Source organism: Phocoena sinus, chromosome 3, assembly GCF_008692025.1.
Source record: "Phocoena sinus isolate mPhoSin1 chromosome 3, mPhoSin1.pri, whole genome shotgun sequence".
Classification (NCBI taxonomy): Eukaryota; Metazoa; Chordata; class Mammalia; order Artiodactyla; family Phocoenidae; genus Phocoena; species Phocoena sinus.
The window spans coordinates 44,819,297-44,844,335 of NC_045765.1; the positions used below are offsets into that span (position 1 = coordinate 44,819,297).

The window sequence follows — 25,039 nt, forward strand, 5'->3', positions numbered from 1 at the left end:
GGAGGAGACCAGCCCAGCAGCTGGGAGACCATCGGACAGGCTTGCAGTTATTCCCCTGACGTGGAGGGATGAGGACCCGAGCCAGGGTAGGGGGAAGCAGAGATGGAGAAAAGAAAGACACAAGAGGGAACAAGAAACCAAGGAAACTGCCTGACCTGCCATGGGGAACGAGAGAGGGAGGCCCAGGTGAAGCCAGGTGTCATCACCTGGGAACCCAGAGGCAGCAGGAAGTGCTTTAAAGGCAGGAAGAGGCCAAGGCCCCTGGTGTGGGCCATCCCATCGCCCTCCGCTCAGCTAGGTGAGGACTGAGGAGGCCCTCAACCAGAGCCATCTGGGAACGGGCCCGTCCCCCAGGCCCAGGTGTCTACCCCTTCCTCTAGCCCCACCACCTGCCTTCAGTGCTGCCAGCTGTAGCCAGAACCCCCTAGTGGCTACCCCACTGAGATGGCCATGGACCTTTACCTGGAGATAGCCATGGGTGGGGATGGGAGGGCCTGATAGGAGAGCAGGGAAGGAGGGCGGGGGATGACACAGAGATCCCAAGCCTGTGCTGGGCCAGGGATCTCCATTTCCACTTTCCCACACATCGGGTATCCACTCAAAGCCCATAAGTACTACTTATCACACACACACACACAATTCCAAATCACCACCAGACACAGCCACAGGGACACACACTGTATACCCAGAATCAGAAACACACATTCTTGACCGTAGAGAGAAAAATGATTAGGCCTCCAAAACACGGTTGGTCACAAATAGAAAGAGAGACACCGCTGCCCACAGATGCACTGCTGGCCACACAGGAAGGGCCTCACACAAGCACCCAAACTTGCTTTTCACACACACTCACTAGGGCACGTGTGAGCTCATGCTTTTCCTGGCACACAGCCTTGCTGTGCAGCACACAACTGCAGGAACCTGTGACCTGCCTGTTCCTGTGTATATTCTTTGTTCTGTTCTTCGATAGGAGGAGAAACAACCAGGCTGTCTGGCGGGCAGACTTTGGGCCTAACTACCCTGCCTTGAGCTCTGGGGAGGCAAGACCAGCTCCCTGGAGGAGCTGGGGGGGTCAGCCTTGCAATGGAGCGGAATCCCCGGGAAAGGATTCCTGGAGGAAGTGAGCCTCAAGGTGAGTGAAATGTAAAGGTGCAGGAGGGAGAGATAGATTTTCCTTCAAAAGCCTCCAGCCCGTTCTCCACTTCTCTTGGAGTGTTCTAGAAGAAGCTGGTGGTGAAAGGGTTAACAGTGCCAGCTGTCACCCCCAACCTCCTACCCTTGAACCTGGGAAGACCTGAGGACTCGGATTTGCCCACAGGAAGTCAAGATCACTACATTCCTGATGCCTTTTCGCTGTTTCCAGAATAAAACTCCCCAGGTGAGTGAGATGGAAACCTAAAACGAAACTGCCAGACTTCTCAGACTTGGGCCCCATTACTGTCACCTTAGTCAGCAGCTGCAACACCAGACCCATCATCATCGTGACCTCTCCCCTCAGGGTCAGAAGTGCTGTGCTTTCTCATGGGCAAATGTACCTTCCCCTTACTGGGTCTCAGGCTCCCAACCTTCCTACTTAGAAGGATGTTTCAGGAACAAAATGAGATTAAGAGCCTAGCACAGTGCCTGGTACCTGGGAAGTTCAGGCCCTCTTACCTGCCTTCCCAATTTCCTGCCTCTCCCAGGGTCCCCTCTCTCCCCTGCCTCTCTCCCATCTTGGGGTCCAGGTTAATTGGCGTGCAATATTTGCGTAGACATGAGACCTCACCCGGGGAAATTCCCCCTGGTGACCAGGCTTCCTTTCTGAGGTCAGGCCGCATCATCAGACACTGCTCCTTCCTCTCCAGCTCCCCCCAGTCTCCCGCTGGCTTTCATCCCTGTCATCTGGCCGGTGTAGATCCAGGCTCACAGATTTAGTCCCATCCTTTGATCCTGGGTGCTATCCAGGCGGGTGTGAGGGTAGAGGGTGGGCTGGGAATCTGGAACAAAAGCAGAAGTGATATGTGCTTGAGGGACAAAGGGCAGCAGGCAGGAGGTGTTCTGAAAGCCTGGATTGTAAAGCTAACTCATCCTTGGGCACATGCCTCCCCCTCCCTGGGCCTTAGGTTCTCCTTCGGTCTGGCCAGGGGGTTGGTCTGGATAATCTCAAAGCTTTGTTCCAGAGCTGATATGCTAAGAAACCACTTCCTTCAGCAGCGCAGTCTTGCAACATTTGTCCTTGGATCTTCTTCCTTTGACTCTTGCTACATACCGCCTGCCCTGTTTCTGTTTCCTTGGAAACAACAATTTTGCAAAATGCATCCCTGAATTCCATTTTTCAGGTGTTGACAGAATTATATGTACCTCCTCTCCTCGTAGTGACTTGGTTTGAGTTTTAATTTTTCCTTTCACATCCACCATGTATGATGTCCTGTGACCCACAGAAGAGGGATAGAGCTCTCCAGATGCTAAGATCTGTTCTCCTCCTGGTCTCTGACCCTGGTACTGAGAAGCTGCCTTCCCTGGTACAAAAAAAGGAAACAGTGAGGTCCTGCGACCACCTGCATCAGAACCAACTGTTAGAAAAGAAATTTGAGGGCAGTGGTCACAACTTTGAATCACCTGAGGAGCTTTTTATCTATTTATTTATTTTTAAATTTAATTAATTTATTTTATTTTTATTTATTTTTGGCTGCACTGGGTCTTCATTGCTGTGCACGGGCTTTCTCTAGTTGCGGCGAGCAGGCGCTTCTCTTCGTTGCAGCACGCAGTCTTATTGCGGTGGCTTCTCTTGCTGCAGAGCACGGACTCCAGGCACGCGGGCTTCAATAGTTGTGGCACATGGGCTCAGTAGTTGTGGTTTGCGGGCTCTAGAGCGCAGGCTCGGTAGCTGTGGTGCACGGGCATAGTTGCTCCACGGCATGTGGGATCTTCCTGAACCAGGGCTCAAACCCGTGTGCCCTGCATTGGCAAGCGGATTCTTAACCACTGCGCCACGAGGGAAGTCCTGGGGAGCTTTTTAAATACCGATCCCAGGCCACACCCCCCTGAGATTATGCTGTAATTACTCTGGGGTGGGGCCTGGGCATCTGTATTTTTACAAGGCTCCCCAGGTGATGCTGATGTGCTGCCTGGATTGAGAAACACTGATCTAAGGCCCCCACCCAAGACCAAATGGATCAGATGATTCTGACAGACACTAAAGTTGACAAACCCCCCACCTATGATATTCTTTATGAAGTCATCCTAATGGGCACACCTCTATGCACACAGCTATTCCCTGGGTACAAATGGGCAAAGAGAATTGACCACTTTTCACAAATGAGGAAGGTGAGAGACAGAGAGAGGAAATTTCTATTTGAGGTCACGTAGTGAGTCAGCAACAGCAATGGGCCTAGCACCTACTGGATGCTTGTGGACTCAAAGCATTTTTGCAAAAGTCACACATTTGATGTTTGGGTGACCCAGAGAAGCGCTAGCATACTTGGTACTTCCCGCTAGTTCATGACAGTGAGTTCTTGGCTGCCTGTATCTGAGCAGGTGATTCTCACTTTGGAGTTGGAAGACCCAGCTTAGGGAGCTTGGGCTTCTCAAACTGCTAAGTACTAAGACTACCCCTGAAAGGTTATTTAAAGTGCCATCTCTAGGGCTCTATCCCCGAGAGCGTCTGATACCTCAGGTCTATGGTGGGATCCAGAAATCTGCCCAGAGTCCTGGTCTAGGTTCAAATAGCGCTGGGGGAGCTTTCAACAGAATTGATGAATCAGGAAGCCCACAGAGTCAAATCTATTCATTTGCTAAATAAATATTGATTGACTATTATGAGACGGGCTCAATGCTATTCCCACAACATCAGCAACGAGACCAGAGACGTCAGGGTGGGGTGGGCGGCGGGGTGTCCGGTTAATTAAGTAGCAAAGGAGTGGGCCTGTGAGAGCTTCCCCCTGTATATCCAAATCTCACCCATCTTTTGAAGTTCAGCAAAGCTCTCATCTCCCCCAGGTAAGCTCTGGAGACATTAATTACCTGAGTTTGAACTCCAACTATGCCACGTAATAACTGTTGGCTTAAACCACTATAAGCCTCAGTTTCCTCCTTTGTAAAACCGCAGTACCAATCTCACAGGGTTCTGATGAGGAATGCATAAAGGAACGCATTGAAGAGCACTTACTGCCATGCCTGGTACATGTTAATCTTAAGTATCAGGTATTACTGTTATTATTTCCTGACCATCTTGGCCTGTTCTGATTTCTCCTTCCTTTGAACTTTTAGACTTCCTTACAGTGTCAGAAGGGAAGGTCGCTTCGTAATCATCTAGTCTGATTCCTTCATGTTATGGAAGGCGAAGCTGAGGACCAGAGAGGGGAAGGAACTTGCCCAGGGCCACACAGCAGAGCCAGGACTCAAACTCAAGTCTTCCGATACCCAGTCCAAGGGCCTCTTCTTCCTTGATGTCTAACCCTTGGCCTGAACAGGGAAGGCAATTTCAGGAAATCCATGGCTGGAAGAAGGAAGAAGGGGAAGAGAAGGTGGGAGAAGCTGATTGTTCTCAGCATTTGAGCAGGGAAAGCCCAGAGGTAATCTTCCCACTGGGTACGCAAACCAAGTGTTCTAACTGGAGATTGCAGCTCATGTGGGTCCAGCTACTTGAGCCTTCTTAGCCCTTTAAGGTCCCTCCACCATTTAGGACTCCAGGAGCAGGACCCAGTCTAAGCTGAGTTTTGTGAATTCACAGAGGATCTGTGATGATTGTGGCCTCTGGAGAGAAACTACTGTGTATAGGGGAAATATCACAATCCCGGAACATCAGGGCTGAGTTACACATTACACTAATGAGGAATCTGAAACTCCATTTCCTCTAGGGAGGGACATTCCTCAATTTCACAGAAGGCTCTGGCTGACTCAGGGGGCTTCACAAAGGGAGCCAGGAGCAAGATCTCTCTCCCTGATGCTGAGTCCTGCCATCATCCCAAATGCCAGTTTCTGAGCTGTTGGGGACATGAGTAAGGGAGGCCTTGCAATTTGGTATCAGAGGACAGAGATGGGAGCATCTGACAACGTGGGTGTGAGAAGGTATATTTTTACTCCCCGCAGAGAAAAGAGTTTACATGCATGGAAGCGCATCACCCTTTGCGCCTGGTCTAGCTCAGGGACTGGTGTCATTAGTCCTGTAGGACTTTCTGCACGGTTTGGTATGGTAGCTGCTTGCCAGATGTGGCTATTGAAACATTTAAAAAGCAGCCTGTGCAACTGGGGGACTGAGTGTGGTGTGGGAAAGAGCACTGGACTAGGAGTCAGGAAGTCCCTCGATTAACTCACTTGGAAAGTCACTTCCCCTGTCTGTTCTTTACTTCCACATCTGTAAAGTGAGACTGTTGGGCCAGGAGGTGTCTCTAGCATTCCCCGGGCAATCCCAATCTGAAGGGCACAGAAGCAGTTGAGGATCAGAGTCAGTGGGCTCTCCCACTCCGTCACCCCCTGTCCCCCTACCTCCCAATGCCCTGCCCAGGACTGATGTGGCCTCTTGATATCTGACCCTGGGTATTTCTCCAGACCCACCTCTGTTACTTCCCCTTTGCTTGCTTCAAATTCCATGGTCCACTCAGAGTGAACAATTTTCAGTTCCCTGAATGTACTCTCTCTTCTCTTTGCATATTCTATTCCCCTTGCTGAGAACACCCTTCCTTATGCTCTTGCTTGGCTACTTTCGGGTCTCAGCCAAAGTGTCCCTTCCTTTAGGAAGACTTCCCAGATCCCAAATCCTGAACAGACACTCCCTTGTCCTGGCTCCTATAGCTCCTTGTATTCCTCCTGTCAAAATATAAATCTGCCACACTTGACTGTAGTTACCTATTGATTTGCCTGTAGCCCCCAGAGCAAAGCTATCCAATAGAACTTTCTGTAGTGATGGAAATATTCTGTACATGTGCAGTCTAAGGTGGTAGCCACACATGGCTCTTTAGCACTTGCGATGTGGCTAGTGCTACTGGGGAACTGAATGATTAATTTTATTAATTTCAACGAATTTATATTTAAATAGCCATGTACTGCTAATGGCTACTGTACTGGACAGCGCAGCCCAGAGCCTGTGAGCTCTGAGTGGGCCGAAAGTGAATGTGACTTGTCCATTCCTAGGTCTTCAGTGGTCTATCATGTTGTGCAAGAATGATGAAACTCCAGAACCGGGAATGATGGAGAAAGGCCAGCTCATCCAGATGGTCCCCATCCATCTCCTCCTTAGGCATCTTTTCAGCAGATAATGAACTGAGACCTTACGTTCGTAAAGCAGTCAATAGTTTACAAAGAATGTCTGTAAACTATCATTTTATTTTAATTACCATCGCAGCAGGCGGGCAAAACAGGACTCATTATCCCCATTTTACAGCAGGAGATCACTGAGGCTCAGGATGGGGAAGTGAGCCCCAGGAGTTAGTGCAGAGCTGGGCTGCTCATTGGTGGGTAGGTCTCTAAGGCCCCACTCAACATCCCAATGAGATCCGGCACAGAGGGAAGGAGTGGGCTTTTTCCTACCCTGTGGAGAAGAAACTAAGTGGAAACAGATGGGAGAGGAACGGGGAGGGGGGATGGGCAAGAGGATGTGCGCTGGGCGGCTGGTGATTTTGGCCAGGACCCTGGGTGCTGGAATCCCCCCACCTTAGGCAAAGGAAGAGATCGAGGTCCTCGGGGAGAACCGACGCTGGGGCAGGGTGGGCCGGCCGGGTTGCCTCTGCCCCTGGGCCAGTTCCCAGTCCAGCCACAGAATCATCAGGCTTCGGGGCGGGCTCTTACCCAGAACCCCCTCCCTGCCCTGGAATTCACAGCAAGCGACAGCCCGTCTGGGAAGTGACAGGTGGGGAACTGACAAAGAAGGGCCCTGTGCTCTGCCAGGGGGCGGGATGGGCCTCAGTCGAGTCTGCGGGGCTGCCTGCGTCTCTGTTGTGGGGAATTCCCCTCCTGCCTAAAAGTCAGCCTGGCCCAGCTCTCCTTCCTGCAGAAGCGCAGTGAGCTGAGGAGTCTTCTCGGGTGGCAGCCCCGTGCACAGACCCCGTCCTCCCCTGCCCTTCCCCAGGTGAGTGACCCGGCCCGGGGGCCGTGAGCCAGGACAGGGCAAGGACTCACCGCACAAGACTGCTGGGGCCAACCAGACCCTCCTGGCTGAGCCACGAGCCACCTGGGCCCCCTCCGCTTTCCTGCCAGCTGGGATCTGTGGCCGCCCCAGCCCAGCTCCCTCACCCGCTCAGGGCTTGGCCTCTGGGCCTCTACCTCCTTGCCTGGCCTGGTTCTCCTCCTGCGTCTCTCCCTGCATTTCTTATTTCCTCTTCCTGCCCTCCTCTTCTTGCTCTGCCTTCTCAGCCAGTCTTTTTCTCTCCGGTCGCTGCCAATTTTTCCGAAAGGAAGGAAAAGAAAGGTCTATTTTTGTCTTACCCTTCTCCCAAGAAAAGGGGTTAGGTAGGTTTGCAGGTGTGAAGGCAGGTGTGTGTGTGTGTGCATGTGTGAGAACGTGTGTCTACGTTTGTGAGCGTGTGTCACGTCTCCCGAGGTGCCTGTGTGTACGACCGTGTGAGCAAAAGCGTGTGAGCATTGTCTATGTGTTTGAGTGTGTCCGTGGGCGTCTGTGTCTGGGTCATTACATGATTATGTGTCTGTGAGTTTTTGTGGGTGAGTGTGTGGGCATGTGTTGGGCACTTCAGTGGTCTAAAGCTAGACAGGAAGAGACCAGGTGGGAGTCTGGCCCTGCCTCCCTTGGGAACATGGTGGAAGGCTGGGGCCCTCCGTAACACGGGGGAGAAAGGACGTCTGGAGGGCTCTCCCACCTGCTCTCCTCCAGGGTCAGCTGGACCTTTCTGTGGTTGAGCCTTTAACACAGAGAGAGCCCGAGGCACTAGGAGTGGGTGATGGGCTGGCAGACAGTGGTGATGCAGCCTCCTCTTTGATCACAGTCAGTCCAGATTTTCCAAAGCTGGTCAGAGGCCCAGCCCAGGGAAGTCCCTGGCTAGGAGGGGCAAGGAGTGGAGGCCAAGTCGCTGTCACAGTGGCTTCTGGGCTGGAGAAGAATGGAGGGAGAAGTGGGAGGGGCCCTAGAAGAGGGTGCATGGGAGAGGACTTAGGGTGAGGCTGAACAGCACCGTCAGGGCTTCCCAGGATTAGGAAATGCTCTGGTTCCCATGGGTCTGCCTCCTTCAGGGGCTGGGCTTAGCCTGGCTGACCTCTTCCCACTTCCAGGAGGATGACAAGGGGCAAGCTTGGATCCAAACTCAGATCTGCTTGACATTCTGGGCTGGAGACAGGGAGGCCAGAGGGAGAGGAGCTGGCCTGGGGCTCCCAGGAACTGTGGGAGGGGCCTGGCTAGGCCACGTCTGCTACAGGCGGGAATTTCCCCCACTGTCACTTTGCCCTTTCCTCTCCTCCAGCGGTGCCCTAGAAAGCCTAGAGTAAGAGGCAAGCCCAGGGACGCAGCGGAAACAGTTAGGATGAAAAAAGAGGAAAACAGGAAAGACCCTGGAGAAAAAGGAGAAATGCCTTCTAAGCCTGGCGTTTCCAAGAACACTTTGTGAAGTCTAGGACAAGTTCCTCCACAGCTCTGGGCCCTGAGGTCCTCACTGGAAAGAGTAGATGAATGATCCCTGCCCACCCTATAGGGCTGATCATAAGTATCATTGTTGCCTCTCACTGATGCCAGGTTCTGTGACGTTTCATTCTTTCTACCCTGTGTATTGGGCACTGTTTTAACTTTCTTGCTGTTGATGAGGAAACTGGAGGAGAGTCATCGTGAGGTGTAAGTGGCAGGACTGTGATCCAAGCCAGGGTCTATCAGACTCCAGAGTCCACCTCCTAACCCTTGCATGACATGCCTCTCGGAAGTGGGGCAAACTGTTAATATGAAATGGTTTAATTCACCTTAAAGTGCTGAATGAATGTGAAAAGTTATGGATTTCTTTCTTTAAAGAATAAATTTTTATTTATTTATTTTTGGCTATGTTGGGTCTTCATCGCTGTGCGTGGGTTTTCTCTAGTTGTGGCAAGTGGGGCTACTCCTCGTTGCAGTGTGCGGGCTTCTCATTGCGGTGGCTTCTCTTGTTGCAGAGCATGGGCTCTAGGTGTGCAGCCTTCAGTAGTTGTGGCACACGGGCTTAGTTGCTCCACGGCATGTGGGATCTTCCCGGACTGGGGCCCGAATCCGTATCCCCTGCATTGGCAGGCAGATTCTTAACCTCTGTGCCACCAGGGAAGCCCCAAAGTTATGGATTTCTTAGCGCCGTTGTATCCATCCTCTCAGGCAGTTATTTGGGATGTAGATAGAACTAAATGCTTTCTGGGGCTTAGGGTGGGAAGCAGACACCATAGACTGCTCATTTATTTACCCTTTACCCCCAAATACAATTACCTAATACAATGTCAGCCAACACCATGTGCTTGACATGCATTTCTCATTTATCACTGAAATCTCCCTCTCATATACACACACACACCCAACACCAAAAAAGCACCTAGAATCCATCGTAGGATTTTCCATTCCTGAGATTGCCTCCGGCTATGGAGATGTGGCACTGGATCTAAGGAAGGGACCCGGACCCAGGACTGCTCCTTTCTTAGTTCATTAGCTGCTCATCACCCCTAGCGAAGGCCCAGACTCACTAATTCACCTATCAGAGTGAGGCACATGTTCGTTTGTCTTAGAAGCTCTGTTTTCCAGGACTGAGAGGTGTGGAAATAGCATTGCTCCGGGAGCAGGAGACTTAAGTAGTATCCCAAACTTGCTGTAAGACTTGTGACAAGTCCCTGGCCCTCCCTGGCCCTCAGTGGCTTCATCCCTGTAAGAAAAAGGCTTGATCCTTTCTAAGGACTCTTTAAGGACTGGCATTTTGAGTTCTGTGCCTTGCTAGCTGGCAAGACTCCATAGTATAATGTTCAAGAGCGTGAAGAGATTAAGAACCGGGATCTTCATGTTCCAGTGATCTGTTGCTGCTGAAGACCCTGTGGAAGTCACCTAACGTCTCAGAGCCCCAGTTTCATCTGTGAAGTGGGGGTGATAATGGTTCTGACCTCAGAGGCTGGTTGGGAGATATGTGAAAGTGCAGACCTAGCACACAGCAAATATGCCATAAATATTACCTTCTAATGTTTTTAATATGCAGCTTTCACTCCTTTTTTGGCCCTTGATTTAGAGCTAAATCACTTATAGGTTGAGGGCTTTTTGGTATGTGGTTCATATCCCTCAAATGTGGATTTAGGTGTGAAACTTTGGAGCAGCCTTGGTGGAGGTGGTGGAAGGGGGCGGGGGAGTGGTAGAAAAGAGATTGGGAAACCGCCTGCCTTAAAACAAAACGAAACAACGAAACAACACACAAACAACGAAACAACACACAGGCCTTTTGATTCTCCTGCCAGGTGGGGCTTTGCACTGCTGCTTGTCCTCACTCTGGAAGAGCAAGAGATTCCCAGCTGACTAAGTCACTCAGTTCTCAGTGTCAGGCCCAGCTTCCCAGCTTGGAAATTTCCTTCCAGGGCTGGGGGGAGAAGGGGGTACCAGGCTAGGGGGCCCGTCTCCTACCCTGCCTAGCCCCCAGAGTCTAGGGTCCCAGAGAGTTTGTGGATGGTGGGATGGAGCCTGGGGAGGTTGCATTCCTGGGTTTAACAGTGAAGTTCTACTCAATGCGTGCAATCCACATCTACAAACCACTATCTTTTCTTGAATGCCTACTGTGTGCCAAGCTTTGGGCTTTACTTACATTATCTCATTTATCCTCATGATCACCTAAGGGGTAGGTAATCATTATCTCCATTTTTTAGAGAGGAACAGAGACTTAGAGAGGCCACCCAGGAAGGCAGTGGTTGAATGGTTAGAACCCCATTAGTTAGGTCTATGGCCTACGTTCATCATGAGTGTTGAGTTTCTGTAAGAAAGTAAGAAAAATCAGGATACTGTAAAGACAACATGATGCAGTGGAAAGAGCACACATGACCAGGAGCCAAGGACCTGGGTTCCAACCCTGGTTTCATCACTCCATGTGCGTGGCCTTAAGTAAGTTCTTTACTACTCTGAGGACTCAGTTTACCAGCTGCCAAATAGGGGATTGTGATCAACGGTCCAATGGCCCCTAACATGGAATGTTTAGAACTCAGACTGAAATGGATGGAAGAGGTGGATGTGGTCATGACTTCGAAGAGATGCATCTTCTCACATATTGCAGTTGTTAAGAAAAATTATCCAGAAGGAGGGAATCGGGCAAAAAGATGACTGTGTGACCTTTTTGTGCCATACTAGAGCATTGTCCAACAAGCCCACTTCTAGGAATCACCCGGCACTTTGGGGAATGAAACCATTTGCATAATTATCTAAGGTCAGACATTTACAAAAACAGCTGAAATAGTTTGGAAACAAAATGCAAACAGTTGGAGACTCTTCATTTTTTTAAGTAAATTTCGGTGTTCATGAGAAGGACTTTGGTTGGGATTAGGAAGAGTGCATTCCAGGAAAAGCAAACTGGGAATTACAGACAAGAGCAGGAAGAAAACCGGACTGGGCGGGCGGGGGCAGCGCACAAATGGGTGAGGTGATGCCTGAGAGCTGCAGTATGAACCAGTCCAAGATCGTAATCTCCTGGTGATTGGTCACACTCAGTGGTGCTTTGTTTGGTGTTCACATCCCTCTCTTCAAAATATGTGTACTTATTTTCATAATTAAAATGAACTAGAATTAATATCGTTTTGAGACTTTGATAACCCCTTTGAAGTAACTAAAAGCATCCCAGGATGTCACAAAGCCTGAAAGGAGAGTTCTTGGACTAGGCATATAGTTGCGTAGGTTGTGTGTGTGTGTGTGTGTGTGTGTGTGTGTGTGTGTGTGTGTTTTCACACAGAGTCACAGTTAATTTACAGAGCTCTCCTGTAAAATGAGGGCCTGTATGAAATAGTTCCCCAAATCCTTTCTGAGGATGAGGGCCTGTCAATGACTAAGGTTTCAATAGTTCCGGTGAAATGAATCTTTCGGAATAAGTTTTTCATAAAGCTATATTAACCCAATTTGAAGAGCTGTCCTATATTCCAAGGTTAGGACTTGACACTTTTTGAAATTAAAATTTACCCTCTTTTAAATAAAATGGTGGGCTTAAAAAAACAAGTGTTCCCAAGCGTAAACCAAGTTACTGCTCCTTCCTGGTCTGGGAAATCTCACAGCCTGTTTGCATGATCTGGCCCACATATAGGTAGACCGTGTAGAAAGTGGGCTACGGATTTGCTCACTTGGGTTTCAATCTTGGTTCAGCCACTTACTGAGGTCATCTAACCTCCACGCGCCTTGTACATTAATTTATTTATGGTTAAAAAAAAAGTGGGGGATAAAAACCATCTCACTAGGGTGGCTGACCGAACTGAATAAATAAAGCATGCAAAGTGCTTACCAAGTTTGGAGCAGTAAGCACGCAAAAAATGTCAGCTGTGACAATGAGATTCTTTAAGGGTACTTTCACCTCAGAATTTCTGTGAGCTCTGTAAGAAGTCCGGGGGAGCCCTGGACCGAACTCTAGGACCCCGAACTCTAGCTGTGGCTCAGCTACAAATGCTTACATGCCGTTTGGCAAGTCCCCCCCGCCCCCCACCCCGGGCTCCGGACCCTGTGCCCCTCGGCGCAAGGAATGGGTGCGTGGTCTCTTAGGCTCGTCTCTACTGTGAAATTCCGGCTTTCAGGGTGGCCCCAGCCTCATTCCGGCGCCCGGAGTTTCCGCAGCAGGGAGGGCCGCGAGGGACTGCCCGGACCTGCGGAGGTTGCAGCCCGCGGCAAAGGCTACCCAGAAACCGGCCTGCTCCGGCGGCGGCTGTTTACCTCTCTGCGTCCCACCCCGGTGGCTGCGGACCCGCCCAGATGGCGCAGCGTGATTGGGCGAGCGGCCTGTCAATCACTGGGGACTTTCCCAGGGGGTGGGGCGGCCCAGCCCCCAGCACTTCCTAGTCACCGGCCCTGTCCCCTTGCCCCGACCCGGGGTTCTGTGCAGTGCTGCGGGGCCAGAGACTGGCCCAGGCCTCTACCGCGTCCCTGGACTCGGGCTGGACGCGGAGAGCGGGGTGCTGTCTCCCCGAGTCCCTACCCTCAGGTAAGTCGGCCGGGCGGAGCGGGGATGGAAAGGAAGGGAGTCTGGGACTGGGCCGGTCCCAGCCTCGGTAGTCCACCGGGCGTGGCAGGGGGGTCAGGCCCGGACTGGTGGCCTGGGTTTCTTGTCTCCTGGGCTCCGGCGCCCGAGGTCCCCGGGGAAGGGCACCTCCAGGGGCGGCCGGGTCCGGCCGAGTGGGGAATCCCTGACCTGCGCGGAGGGTGGTGGGCGCGCGTGCGCACTGAGTGGGCAAGCATGTCTGGGAACTGCAGGCGGGCTGTGTGCTGGGTGTGCTGACCCGCGGGTTGGAGGGTGTGTGTGCGGGCGTGGGTCTGTTTATAGTGTGGGAGACCAGTTTTGGAAGCCGTGTGCACACGTAATGAAGAGGAAAATAACTCTTATTGGGCGCTTTCCAAGTGCTGAACTAAGCTCTTTACATGTATTAAACTCGTCGTTTGATTGCCACTTCCATCCTCAAAACGAGTATGATTATTATAATCTGCATTTTACCGGTTAGGAAACCGAGGCACTTGGAGATTGGGGTCATACAGTTAGAGAGTTGCAAATTCAGGATTTGAATGCTGGCGTTTGACTCCAGACTCTGTGCTATACTGTTTCTGTTGAACATATTTTGCCCACTGTCGGAGACAACATTTGGGTGCATTTGCAGGGCAGCTGTAGTGAATTTTGGGGAGCGATTTGGGGTGTGGAGTTTCTACATATGCGTGAGTTTTCCGCTGTAGAACATTTGTCTGCAAGAGTGTGTGAAGTTGTGTGTACATGAAAGTGATTGTATTATATATTCCTTAATTGTATGGGAATTTTGTGGGTGGGAATTTTGTGCAGCTGAGTGAGACTTCGTGTTTTGGTTGGAGGGGGGGACTTTTGTGGATGATGCAGAAGAATCAGCAACGTTTATCCCCACCCCCTTGCAGAATGACAGTGCAGAGAAATCTATGGATTCCTAATGCATCATTTTTATTTCACAGTATTGTCAAAATAGAATTTAATCAGCTCTTACTCATTTTCCAAACAATGTGGTAGGGTAGAGGGGAATTCAGCAGCTGATGAGAGATCCGGAAAGAGGACTCTCAGTTTTTTTTTCATTCCTGACAATGGATATTGCATTAGGAGGCTGGAATGTTTATTAGCACAAACTCATAGCAATTCTATGATGTATTAATATCACTGTTTTACAGCAGAGAGAACTGAGGCAGTGAAAAACCAATAATGGTAATAATAACAGCTTACATTTATCAGCACATACTGTGTGCCAGGCACAGTGCTTTATGTTTAGTATCTCATTTACTCTTTTCAGCAATCCTAGGAGAGAGTCACTAGTAGTAGCCTCAATTTTGAGGTGAGGAAACTGAACCCCCAAAAGGTTAAGACTTGCCCAAGACTAGTAAGCCTTGAACCCTGGGCCCTGTTTCCTTTCCACTATCCTGGCTGTGTCCTGGGAAAATAATGTGATCAGGGCCTGGCACTTCACTGAAGCACTTGATCATGTCCCTCTGGAGGCTGCAGCCGTGAGTGTCCTATGTTCTACATACTTATGTGACCCTGTTTTCTCCCACCCATGTGTGTCCGTGGGGATGGCATGGCACTCACGCTGAGGGTTGCTGCCTGCCCCTATTCCCCCACCAGGGCCTTTGGGGCCCCAGGAAGCCGTGGGGTCTGACTCATACCCTAACCCCCAGTGCTGCCTGTGACTTGGGCCCCGGATGTTCTGGGTTGGGTTGGCCGACCTGATTTGAACACCTCAGAATTGTAGGAGGTCGGCTGTCTGCCTCCCTCTCTGGGTGCTACTGGGTACTATTTTCTTCTCGCACTCACTGTGATTTAACCACAGCAGCCCGCTTTTTTTCCCCTCGGACAGGCCAAGCTTATTCTTGCCTTGAGGCCTTTGTATGTACTGTTCCTTCTGCCTGGAACACCTTTCCCCAGCTCTTTTCATGGCTGGTTCTTCCTTATCTGTCAAGTCTCAGCTCAAATGTCACCTCCTCAGAGGGGCCTTCCCTGACCTTTCTATGCAAAATAACCCCTTTTTTCACTTTCTGTCATATTACTATTATATATATATTTTAATACATTCATCATGCCCTGAAACGATCTTGCTTATTTGCAGTTGAGAAAGTATGTGTGTAGACATGGTATGTGTCAGGTATACAGTAATTTTTACTGTTTGCTTGTTTGTTGTCTTCCTCTTTTCCTAGAATAGAAGGGTGAGAGCAGGGGGACCTCTTTAGTCTTCACGTGTGCGTTCCTGTTACTAGATAAAGAGTGTCTGGGGTAAGGCTTTGCTGGGTTTGTTCAGCAGATGAGTAGAATAGAAGAAGCTAGAATAATGGTGCATTTCACAGATGAGAAAACTGAGTCCTAGAGATGGGAAGGCACTTGTCCCGGAGAGGTAGTGGCAGAGTCAGGGTGAGAGCCAGAACTTGCTTCCCAAGGCATTTTTCTTTTCTTCTGAGAGTCAGCAAACATTTCCTGACAGCCCTCCGGCCTGGTGCTGTGTGGAGTGGCGTGGTACTCAGGTGAATAAGGTACTGGCTCTGCCCTCCAGGAACTCGTTGTGGACTGGACAGAAATGTGCCATGAGTGCTAGCTGGAAGGCGTAGTGTGCCAGCACGTGCCCGGCAGTAAGTCTGACTGGGGTGTGGAGCAATTTGGGGGTGCCAGATGGTCAGGGGGCTTCTGGAAGGAGGTGACTTCAAGGCCGGGCTCAGGCAAGATGATGAGGTGCAGAGTGGGGCCTGAGCCCCTTCTGCAACTTAGGGTAAGAGGATATGGGCTAAGGCTCTGCTGCACTGGGGGAGCTGACCAGCTGGGCTAGGAAAAGCCCAATAGTCTTGACTACCAGGCAGAGAAGAGTCAGTTTTTCCCCCGTCAGCAGCACTGGGAAGTGATCAGAGCATTGGCGAGCCCAGGCGTGCATCAGAGCCCCCTGGGTGGCTTGTTAAACAGATTGCAGGGTTGCGACCCCAAGGGTGTCTGATCCAGCTGGTGGCAGTGATGCTGATGCTGCCGGTCCAGCTGCTCTCTGAGAACCCGTGGTGTAGTGTGCCTGATTTAGAGTTCAGCACACCTGGGTGCGTGCTGTGTCTGCTTCCTCTTCTATAAGTTTATGTGACATAAGTGCAACTTCCAGAGTGGTGTGAATTAATGAGACAGTGTGTGTCAAGCACTCAGCACAGGGCTGGCATGGGGTAAGTGATCAATCGCTGTTGGCTGCCGCACATCGTTAAATCTTATTAATGAGGCTGATCATGAGGCTGGTGAAGGGATTTCAGTAGGAGATGATACAGATGGTCCGATTTTTCATGCTTCGGGATGACTTGCCTTTAATCCTCTGCCGCCTCTGGACCATGCTGTGTCCTCTCTGGATGGGTCATCCTTTGTTTTGTCTCAGACGTCTTTCCATCCCTGTTTGGAATAGTGGCAGTAGACATGTGGGAGGGCCGCAGAGGACATCTGGCCCGAATTTCCTCAACAGCACCCAGCACCCCAGCAGGTGATCAGCCAGCCTCCGCTTGACCACCCCCAGTGCAGCGTCAGGAGTGAACTGCCTTGTAGGCGGCCCCTTCCAGTGTTGTTACAGGTGGCTCCCCGTTGTGGGCCCACTTCCTTTCTCGTCCCTCTTTTTTCCCTCACTGCTCACCTGACCACATGGAGGGAGGGGTGCAGGACGAGAGAGAGGGAGGGCAGTAGGATGTGTGGTGAAAAGAGCGCGCAGCTGGCCACCAGAAGACTGGGTTTGCTTCCCCTCTGTGTCACTGCCGTCCCTGCAGCCTTGGGCAGGTCCTCCTCCCTTTGCTGGCTTTGGTGTCCCAGCTGCAAAACGAAGGGATTGCAGTGGCAGGTGTCTTAGGGCATTACTTCCAGAAAACTGTAGCCCAGTGACTGGGCCACCCTCTATGGCTCCGGTAGTTGCCGAGTTCTTCCCACAGGGCCAGGCCTTTCTGTGCCCACCCTCCCGGCTTCTTGCTGCTGCCCACTCCCCACCTGCCCCTCCTCTTCCTGTTCCTCTTTGGAGAGTGTCTGGAGCCCCCTGGAGAGTGGCCAGAAGGAAGGCACAGGGAAGCAGGGAGAAGCGCCCCTTGTTCTGTGGGGAGCAAGGCTCCCTGGCCCGCAGAGACAGACCTGGGCGGCCGCTTGCGGGAGGAAGTCCTTGTTTTTCCCCGTGACCAGCCCAGGACAGTCGCTCTTCCGATAGGAATGGACGACTGGGCTGAGGGGCGGCTGGCTCTTTGTCTGGGGGCTGTCCCCGGGTGGGGCTGAACTCTCCTCTCCCCAAGGAGCCCACCCTGAGGCTGTTGCCTGTGTCCTTGAGCACCTGTGGAGTGGAGAGACCCGGTGGCCCAGGCAGATGTGTGAGTGTGTGTGTGTGGGGGGAGGCTGGGGGCTGGGGTGTCGTGTCACCAGGGAGTCATCTACTCAGAGACCAGAGCTGGTGCTTTTAGGGCGGGCGTGGGGGTGTCCCATGAGTCAGGGGCCCTTGGTTTTGTCTCCACCCGCAGTGGAGGACGCCTGTACCACTCTCAGCTGGCCAGCACACCCCGGTCCTGTGCCTTCCTCACGGCCAGCTTCATCTCAGTGGTCTGAGGGACCCCAGTTCCTGCCACACCCCCACTGCTGCCTCTGAGGTGCTGCCACTCCCCGCCCCAACCTCTGGGAAGAGGAGTAGGGGGTCTGAGGACGGCAGCCCTGACTTCTAGAAAACACAAAGGAATCTTTCAGACACAGAGGTAACATGCAGACACTTGGGCATACACCCATCCAGCTTAAGAAAGAACGTATTTTCTGTTCATGTGAAATTTCTCCCCGATCATTTCCTTCCCCACCCCTCCAGAAGCAAACAAGTGTTCTGAATTTAGAGCTTATTCTCTTGTATTTCTCTACAGCTTTATTATAAACATATACATCTGTAAACAATATTTAGTATTGTTTTGTTTGTTTTAAAATGTTATTTAAATGCCATCATGCTGCCTGTGTTCTGCAACTTGCTTGTTTCGCTTAGTGTTTTATCTGTGAGGTTCATCCTTGTTTGTGTCTCTAGTGGGTGCCTATTTGTTTTGCACAGCTGTATAGTATTAGCATTCCCTGGTGTGAACTGGCGTCGGTGTCTTTATTCATTTTCTTCTTCATTAGGTTGTTTCCAGCCTTTGCTATTAAAATAGGACATCTCCGGCTTTTATCTGGGTAGTCTTGCCCCCAGAAGCTCTCTTCCTAACCACCGTGGCTCCTGTTGGGATAGTCTACAGAGTGTTCCCAGTTGGTCCTCACAGCATTTCCATAGGGGGAAGAAACCAGGAAAGTGAGGACTGCTCAGGGTCACTTGGTGAGGGAGCAGAACCAGGAGTTGAACCCATTAAACCCTCTTTACACCATATTTGGTATGAGGGGAATTCTCAAAAGTTGTCATCTTCCCCCTTGGAGGAGGGAGTTACAGGGCTGGAGAAAGCCTTTGTTGGATAAACCAGCTTTGGGCATTTTGGGGTCAGGTAAACAGGAGGACAGTCGAGTCTCCCTTTTTTTTTTTTTTTTTTTTTTTTGCGGTTCGCGGGCCTCTCACTGTTGTGGCCTCTCCCGTTGCGGAGCACAGGCTCCGGACGCGCAGGCTCAGTGGCCATGGCTCACGGGCCCAGCCGCTCCGCGGCATGTGGGATCCTCCCGGACCGGGGCACGAACCCGTGTCCCCTACATCGGCAGGCGGACTCTCAACCACTGCGCCACCAGGGAAGCCCTCCCTTCCCTTTTGTCCCAAGGTTGGGCCTAGTGCTCTTTGTCCCTGTGGCTGATAGTGGATGTGCTCCTCCTAGGTTAAGAGAGTCACAGCTGCTAGGAGGGAAGCCGGGCTTCTCGGCGCAGAGTATTTGTACCTGTGGATCCCAGGAACTGTGAGGAGGCGAAAGAAAGCGGGCTGGGGTTGCTTGGGCTGCCTTCTCAGCCCTTCTTAGGGGGCTGTTGGCAGTGGGGAGTACAGGCTGGGGACTGATGATCAGGTGGGGCTGTTCTCCTTTGTCCCTTGGGAACCGTGCCACCTTGAGCCCAGCTCTGCACCTGTTTTGACTCGGCTTCCTCTCCAGCAAAACAGGTATAAGTCCCCGTGTGAGGGCCCACAGGCAATGGGTGGGAAGCTTCGCTCTTGTTTCCAGCACCAAAGTCCGGTGCTTTTCTTCCCGCCTTTGTCGCCTCAAGCCCATCCCTGACCTTCCTGAAGCCAGATCCTTTCTGGCGGTTCCAGGTTGAAGCTCTCCTTTACAGTTGCCAGGTCTCCATCTACCACATTCCTTGACTAGAAAACTTGTCCCTGGGCTTTCCCTCCTTATTTATGATTCAGTCCCTATAGCCTGTCTGTCCACGTGAAGCAGATTCATAATAAGGAGGCTCTCATCCCTGCCCGCAGCCCGCCAGCCTCATTTGCTGCCAGAACAATAGCCCTTTCCTCTTGTTCCGGCCCCGTCAAGCCACTTAAATTAAAAACAAACAAAAAATTAAACTCTCCCTTTAAAAGTGTTACAAAATAACATGTATTCATTAGAGAAAAAACTCCAAAAACTCAAGCAATACCAAACGTAAAAAATGAAAGTTGTGTTCTTTTCTCCTCCTTCTCTCCAACCTGTATTTTAAAATTAATTTAAAAAATAGAACAGGACTAGATTCCATTGTAAAGAGTTAAAAAACTAGGTTAAAAAAAGTTTCTTTTGATTACAGTCCCCTTGCCCAAGTCCTTCTCTAGATCTGTCTCCTAGCAGCAGTTCGGTGTGTATCTTTCCAGACCTTTATCTGTGCACATTTAAGATTTTATACATATATGTATACATATACACACACACACACAGATATGCACACGTAGTTGTGTGATGTTTAATAAATAGTATCCTATTATACATATAAATCTATACTTTGCTTTTTTCCTTAACAATTTTTTTCTTAATAAATAAATATTTATTTGTTTATTTTTGGCTGCGTTGGGTCTTAGTTGCTGCGCATGGGCTTTCTCTGGTTGTGGCGAGCGGGGGCTACTCTTCATTGTGGTGTGCGGGCTTCTCATTGCAGTGGCTTCCCTTGTCATGGAGCACGGGCTCTAGGCGCACGGAATTCAGTAGTTGTGGCACACGGGCTCTGTTGCTCCGCAGCATGTGGGATCTTCCCGGACCAGCGCTCGAACCCGTGTCCCCTGCATTGGCAGGCAGATTCTTAACCACTGTGCCACCAGGGAAGTCCCATTAACAATATTTTATGGGCACCTTTCTGTCATTGCAAAGCAGTCTGCCCCATTCTTTTTGATGGCTGTATAAGTAGTACATTGAATGAATGCACCGTAGTTTATTAAACTAGTCCCCACTTGATGAACATTCAGGGCATTTTTGCTGTTACAAAGTGTGTGGCAGTGCACATCTTTGTCCAGTCTCTGTGTATAGTGACACAGAGATTCCTAGCTTACTTAAATAGGCGATTACCCAGTCAGTTACCTCTGACTCTTTAGATAGTTGAAACCTCCTCAAGCATACTTTTCTACAAGAGAACTTTCTTCTCAGCCAATCAGGCATACAAGCCTGATTGTTGACGTCATTGAGAAAGGACATTCTTTAGTGTGGGCAGCCAGCTATAGGAAAAGCAAATGTCCACAAGGCGACATCAGTAGAAACATAATACCTGAAAGGGTGGAGGTGAAACTTGCTCTCTTTGGTCAGGCAAACCACACCTGGGGTGTTGTGTCCAGTTTCAAAGCCAGCTGCAGATAGGGTGGGGGTGGAGGGTTGAGCGGATGGATGCGGAGGGGTCTGGAAGCCAGTCCCTACAAAGGGCGATGCAGGGAACAAGGGCTAAACTGCTTTGAGAGAATGCTGCAGGTTCCAAATCTCCTCAGGGCTGAGATGGAGAAGAGGGTCATCTTGTTCCTTATTCTAGGGAACCCCAGGAAGCAGAGCAAGGGTCAGTGGAAGCAGAACTGGGAGTAGCCTAACTACAGCCAATGCTGGCTGCCCAGGGGAGGCTCCTGGAGGAGGAAGTTGGTCTGGGTCACTAAAGATGGTCAACCAGAGTCCCCTGGCTCCCCTGGGGACCAGATAAGCACAGGACCGAATTTCCCCTGAGCTTCCTTTCATCCTGAGAGTCTAAGCCTTGTTGACTGCTGGCAATCAAGGGCAGACTGGTACCTGAGGCAAAGTTAGCAACACATAGAGGTAGGGACCTAGAATCTGGGGCATGTTCCTGGTAGTGGGACAACAGGCAGGACTGGTGTCCTCCCCCTGAGGCACAGAGCCCTGTGCCCCTCAGTCAGTGCAGGCCAGTGGAAAGGGCACCGATGTTGAAGTCTGATAGATCAAGGTTGGATTCTTTGTTCTGCCACTAACCGGCTGTGTGTCCTTAGGCAAGTGACTTAACCTCTCTGAGTCTGCTTCCTCATCTGAAAAATAGAGATTATGCCATCTAGCCGAGAGGATTGGTTTCCTTGCTGGAAAACAGGGATAAGAATTTTTATCTCTGTGTGGTGAGAAGAAAATGAGGTAATAATGTTGGTAATGATGCCAGCCTAGTGCCTGGCATATGGTAGCACACAACTGTCAGGCCCTCTCCCAGCTTTAGTTAGATGCTCTTTGGTCGACTTTTGTTTGCAGCGTTTCCAGCCAGCTGATGGCCCTGGTTCTCCCCACTGTCCCTAGGCTGATAGTGTAGAGCCTGGGTCTTGGAGGCTAAGTGGGGGCAGTGGGGCTCCCTCTGTGGGTGAGTCAGTGGAGGGGAGGAGGGGAAGAAGGACACAGAGATGTGTGCCATGTTTGAAGGACACAGTTCTCGGGCTGAGCTGGAGAGCCTGGGTGCAGGCCAGAGAGGAGGGCAGGACCTGGGGAAAGGCTGCAGACATCATCCAGGGGTTTCTCACTGCTCTTGGGGAGGCGACAGCACCCCTGATAGCACTGCAGGAGGATCGATGAGGCAGGGAAATCTGCTTGGGCATTGGGAGGGATTAGAGCTGGGGAGAGCAGGCTTTTCAAGGTCAGAAGGTTTTAGAAAGGGATGACAATAAATTGCAAGTTCTGGAAAGTTAGAACTAGAAGGGGCCTTAAAGTTTGTCTAGTCTTCCCCCTTTTGTTGTATTATTGCTATTGTTGCTAACCTCTCCTTTTAGAAAACTGAGGCTGGGTGATGGAAGATATTTGCCTTGGTGTACGTTGACTAGATCCTATGATTCCTGAGCCCCACCTGTTCCTCATATTACACCCCATGCCTGCAGCCTCTTTATTACTGAGCTGGTTGGAAAGACTGATTAAATCTTTGGCTCCTCACTGGGGAGGATGCTAAGGCGGGCTCCCTGGGTACAAACCATCTAAATAGGTGCTGTCTCTCTGCTGACAGCCATCAAGAGGGCACTGCCTGCTCTTTGATGGATGGACCTGGAGCCCCAGTTTCCCTGATTGTGAAATGGGTGAGGAGGACTGGAGGTCATCACGAAGTGTAGATGTGGACAGATTTTTGCTTTAGTTTGCGAGGTGCTTTCATGATGCCTCACTTCCTGTTAGCCCTTGGGGGACTTGCAAGATATTCCCATTTGCAATTGAGGAAAATGAGACTCAGATGATTCCTAATCTTTCTTGAGCATCGCCTTGGTCCATGGGCTTCTTGTAGCTTCAGCTTCACCAGCTATGGTGTTGTCCCAGTGTCCCTGCTTAACAGTTATTTGCAGTTCACAGAAATTAAGTGGATGCCATAACCAATCAGCTGGGCACAGTTATGGGGCTGCCTCAACCTTTTAGTAAGAACCTACTGAGTGCCAGGTACTTAGTGAGGTACTATTATTATTATTGTTTAGGAAATCTTATTACAAAATGAATACATTTCTTTGTTAAATAAACAATTGGGAAGTAGAAAGTGAGAACTCCCTTCCAATTATACATATATTATTTCATTTAACTTCCTTAATCTGACCTGCAGTGGATTCTATTATTATTCCTGTTTTGCAGATGAGGTAGCTGAGGCTCAGAAAAGGTGAGGGGCTGGTCCAGTATCACACAGCCTGCAGGGGTGGGCAGAGCTGAGCTGGACCGGGGGAGGCAGGCGCAGGTGAGGCCCCAGGTGCAGTGTGTAAGGAGGGCTCCCGCTCAGGGTCTCTTGCGTGCACTTGCGCGCCCCCTTTTGTTTTGCACCCTGCGTGCCTCACCTGCTTACCCCCAGATCCCACCCTACTGGGCCCCTTTCTTCCTGACTCCAAGGCTGTTTTATCTCCAGTGTGCTGGGTCCCGTCTCTTTCCTTGCCTTGTGGCTGGCTCCCAAGCCAAGGCTTGGGTCTCCATGGATCCTTAGGCCAGTTTTAAGTCATCACCCAGTTTCTCTGTGGTCCAGGCTCCTCCCTGTGCCTGTGAGGGAACTGAGGTACAGAGAGTGGACAGCTTGCCCATGCCCATCAGAGCGGGCAAGAGGGTAGACATCAGGACCTCTGATTTCCTGTCCTGTGCCTTCCTCCTGAAGACCCCTTCCCTTCACCACGCTGTCACCCCCACCCACCAGCATCCCTGCCAGCCCCTGCCTTTGCCTGGGGATGAGGCTGCTGGCCGCCGTGACCTCCCAACTCCCAGTACCAGAGATCTACTCAGGAGTTTTCCTCTGGTCCAGGGAGAACTTCACTTCCCCCAGAGCTGCAGCATCTAACTGACCTCAGGCTGCAGCCAGTGCCCAGTGGCAGTAGATCAGACTAAGTTCCCAAGTGTGGTCCTCAGTTTCCTCATCTGTCGAACAGACATCAGCCATGCCTTCTTTCCAAGGCTGTTGTGACAGGAAAACAATGCTTGGGAAACTCTAGGTAGTTTGCAAATGTTACTGGCTATGCGAATTCATATCATTCATTCATACCTAGGAGCCCCTACTTCTGGCACCAGCACATGGCTGATCACAAGGCAGCTTCTGATGGGCTGAAGCATTTCAGTGCAGAAGCTGGAATGTAAATTTAATTCTGAATCTAGCCTTTTTCAACCATCATCATCCTCTTGGGTGGAGGTTGTGATTTGGGCCCACGTTCCCACCCCCCATCCCCTTAGCTGCTCACCTGTCGTCCTGTCCCTCCGGCTCTTCCTCTTTTTTTGGGCTGGTGGCTCCTTCAGTTTCAACAGGATCACCTCTGTCGTTTCACTCTGTGGTCGCTGCCTGGCCTGCCATCTCTCTGGGCCCTTTTTTGCCCCTAAATCGGGACTTTCTGGTTCCAGCGGGCACCCCCAGGCCTCTCAGGGTGGGCTGTGGGATCCCACCCCCCTGCCCTGAGCCAAGATCTTGTCTTAGAAGAAGGTCTGAGCTGGCTGCCTCTTCCCCACCGACGGTTTCTGTTTTTGGAAGGCAGGTTGGTGTCCACTGCTGGCGGGTCACCTGATCTGTAGCTTTAAATTTAAAGGAACCAGGCTCAGGTGGGTATGGAGTCCAGGCCAGACGTGGCAAGAATGTGGATGGGGCCTCTGCTCTGCAGTGGGATTGCAGCACAGGAGCAGAAATGGAGCGGGGGGGGCACTGGCAGACTGGAGAGAGAGCAGGCACCTTCCAGCTCCATCCTGACGTTTTGTGTGACCTTGGTCTTCCTGCTCTGGGGCCTGACTGCTGCCCTCACACCATGAGGGAGGGTCAGATGAGCTCATGCCCCGGATGCCTAGGCGCTGAGCTCCCGTACTGCCCCATGCAAGGCGTGTGGGTGGTCAGCGCCTCCTTCCCCTGTCCACACCCACTCGTGCGGTCTGTGACAGAGGGGAAATGTGCTGTCAGCCAGGGAGGCAGGACAGTGATGCGGCCCTGCATTCTGAGACCCCTGGGGCGCCTGGTAATGGGCTTGGCCTTGTTGCCCTTGGAGATTCCTGTCCAGCTCTGTCATCCTGGGAAAGAGTCCCCTCTCCAGGAAAGGCCTAAAAACCATACAGACCAGGAGGAGAGTTCCCATCTGCCCGGCGGTCATCCTGGAACTGCCGCTGACCATCTGGGCATGAGGTCAGCAG

The 25,039-nt window shown here is 51.2% G+C and overlaps 1 protein-coding gene across 18 annotated transcripts in view; it reads left to right on the plus strand.

Annotated features, from left to right (window-relative positions):
• The first annotated feature begins 6,584 nt into the window (after positions 1-6,584).
• Positions 6,585-25,039, plus strand: part of TNIP1 (TNFAIP3 interacting protein 1) — a 95,446-nt gene continuing 76,991 nt past the window's right edge. For 8 of the 18 annotated variants that reach the window (XM_032626008.1, XM_032625999.1, XM_032626005.1 and 5 more), the window contains exon 1: positions 12,910-13,067. The gene's annotated coding sequence lies outside the window, so the exon portion shown is untranslated. Of the gene's footprint in view, positions 7,046-12,877; positions 13,068-17,614; positions 17,813-25,039 lie in introns of those variants that run through there. The other 10 variants (XM_032626010.1, XM_032626002.1, XM_032626009.1 and 7 more) reach the window with 5 other exon arrangements.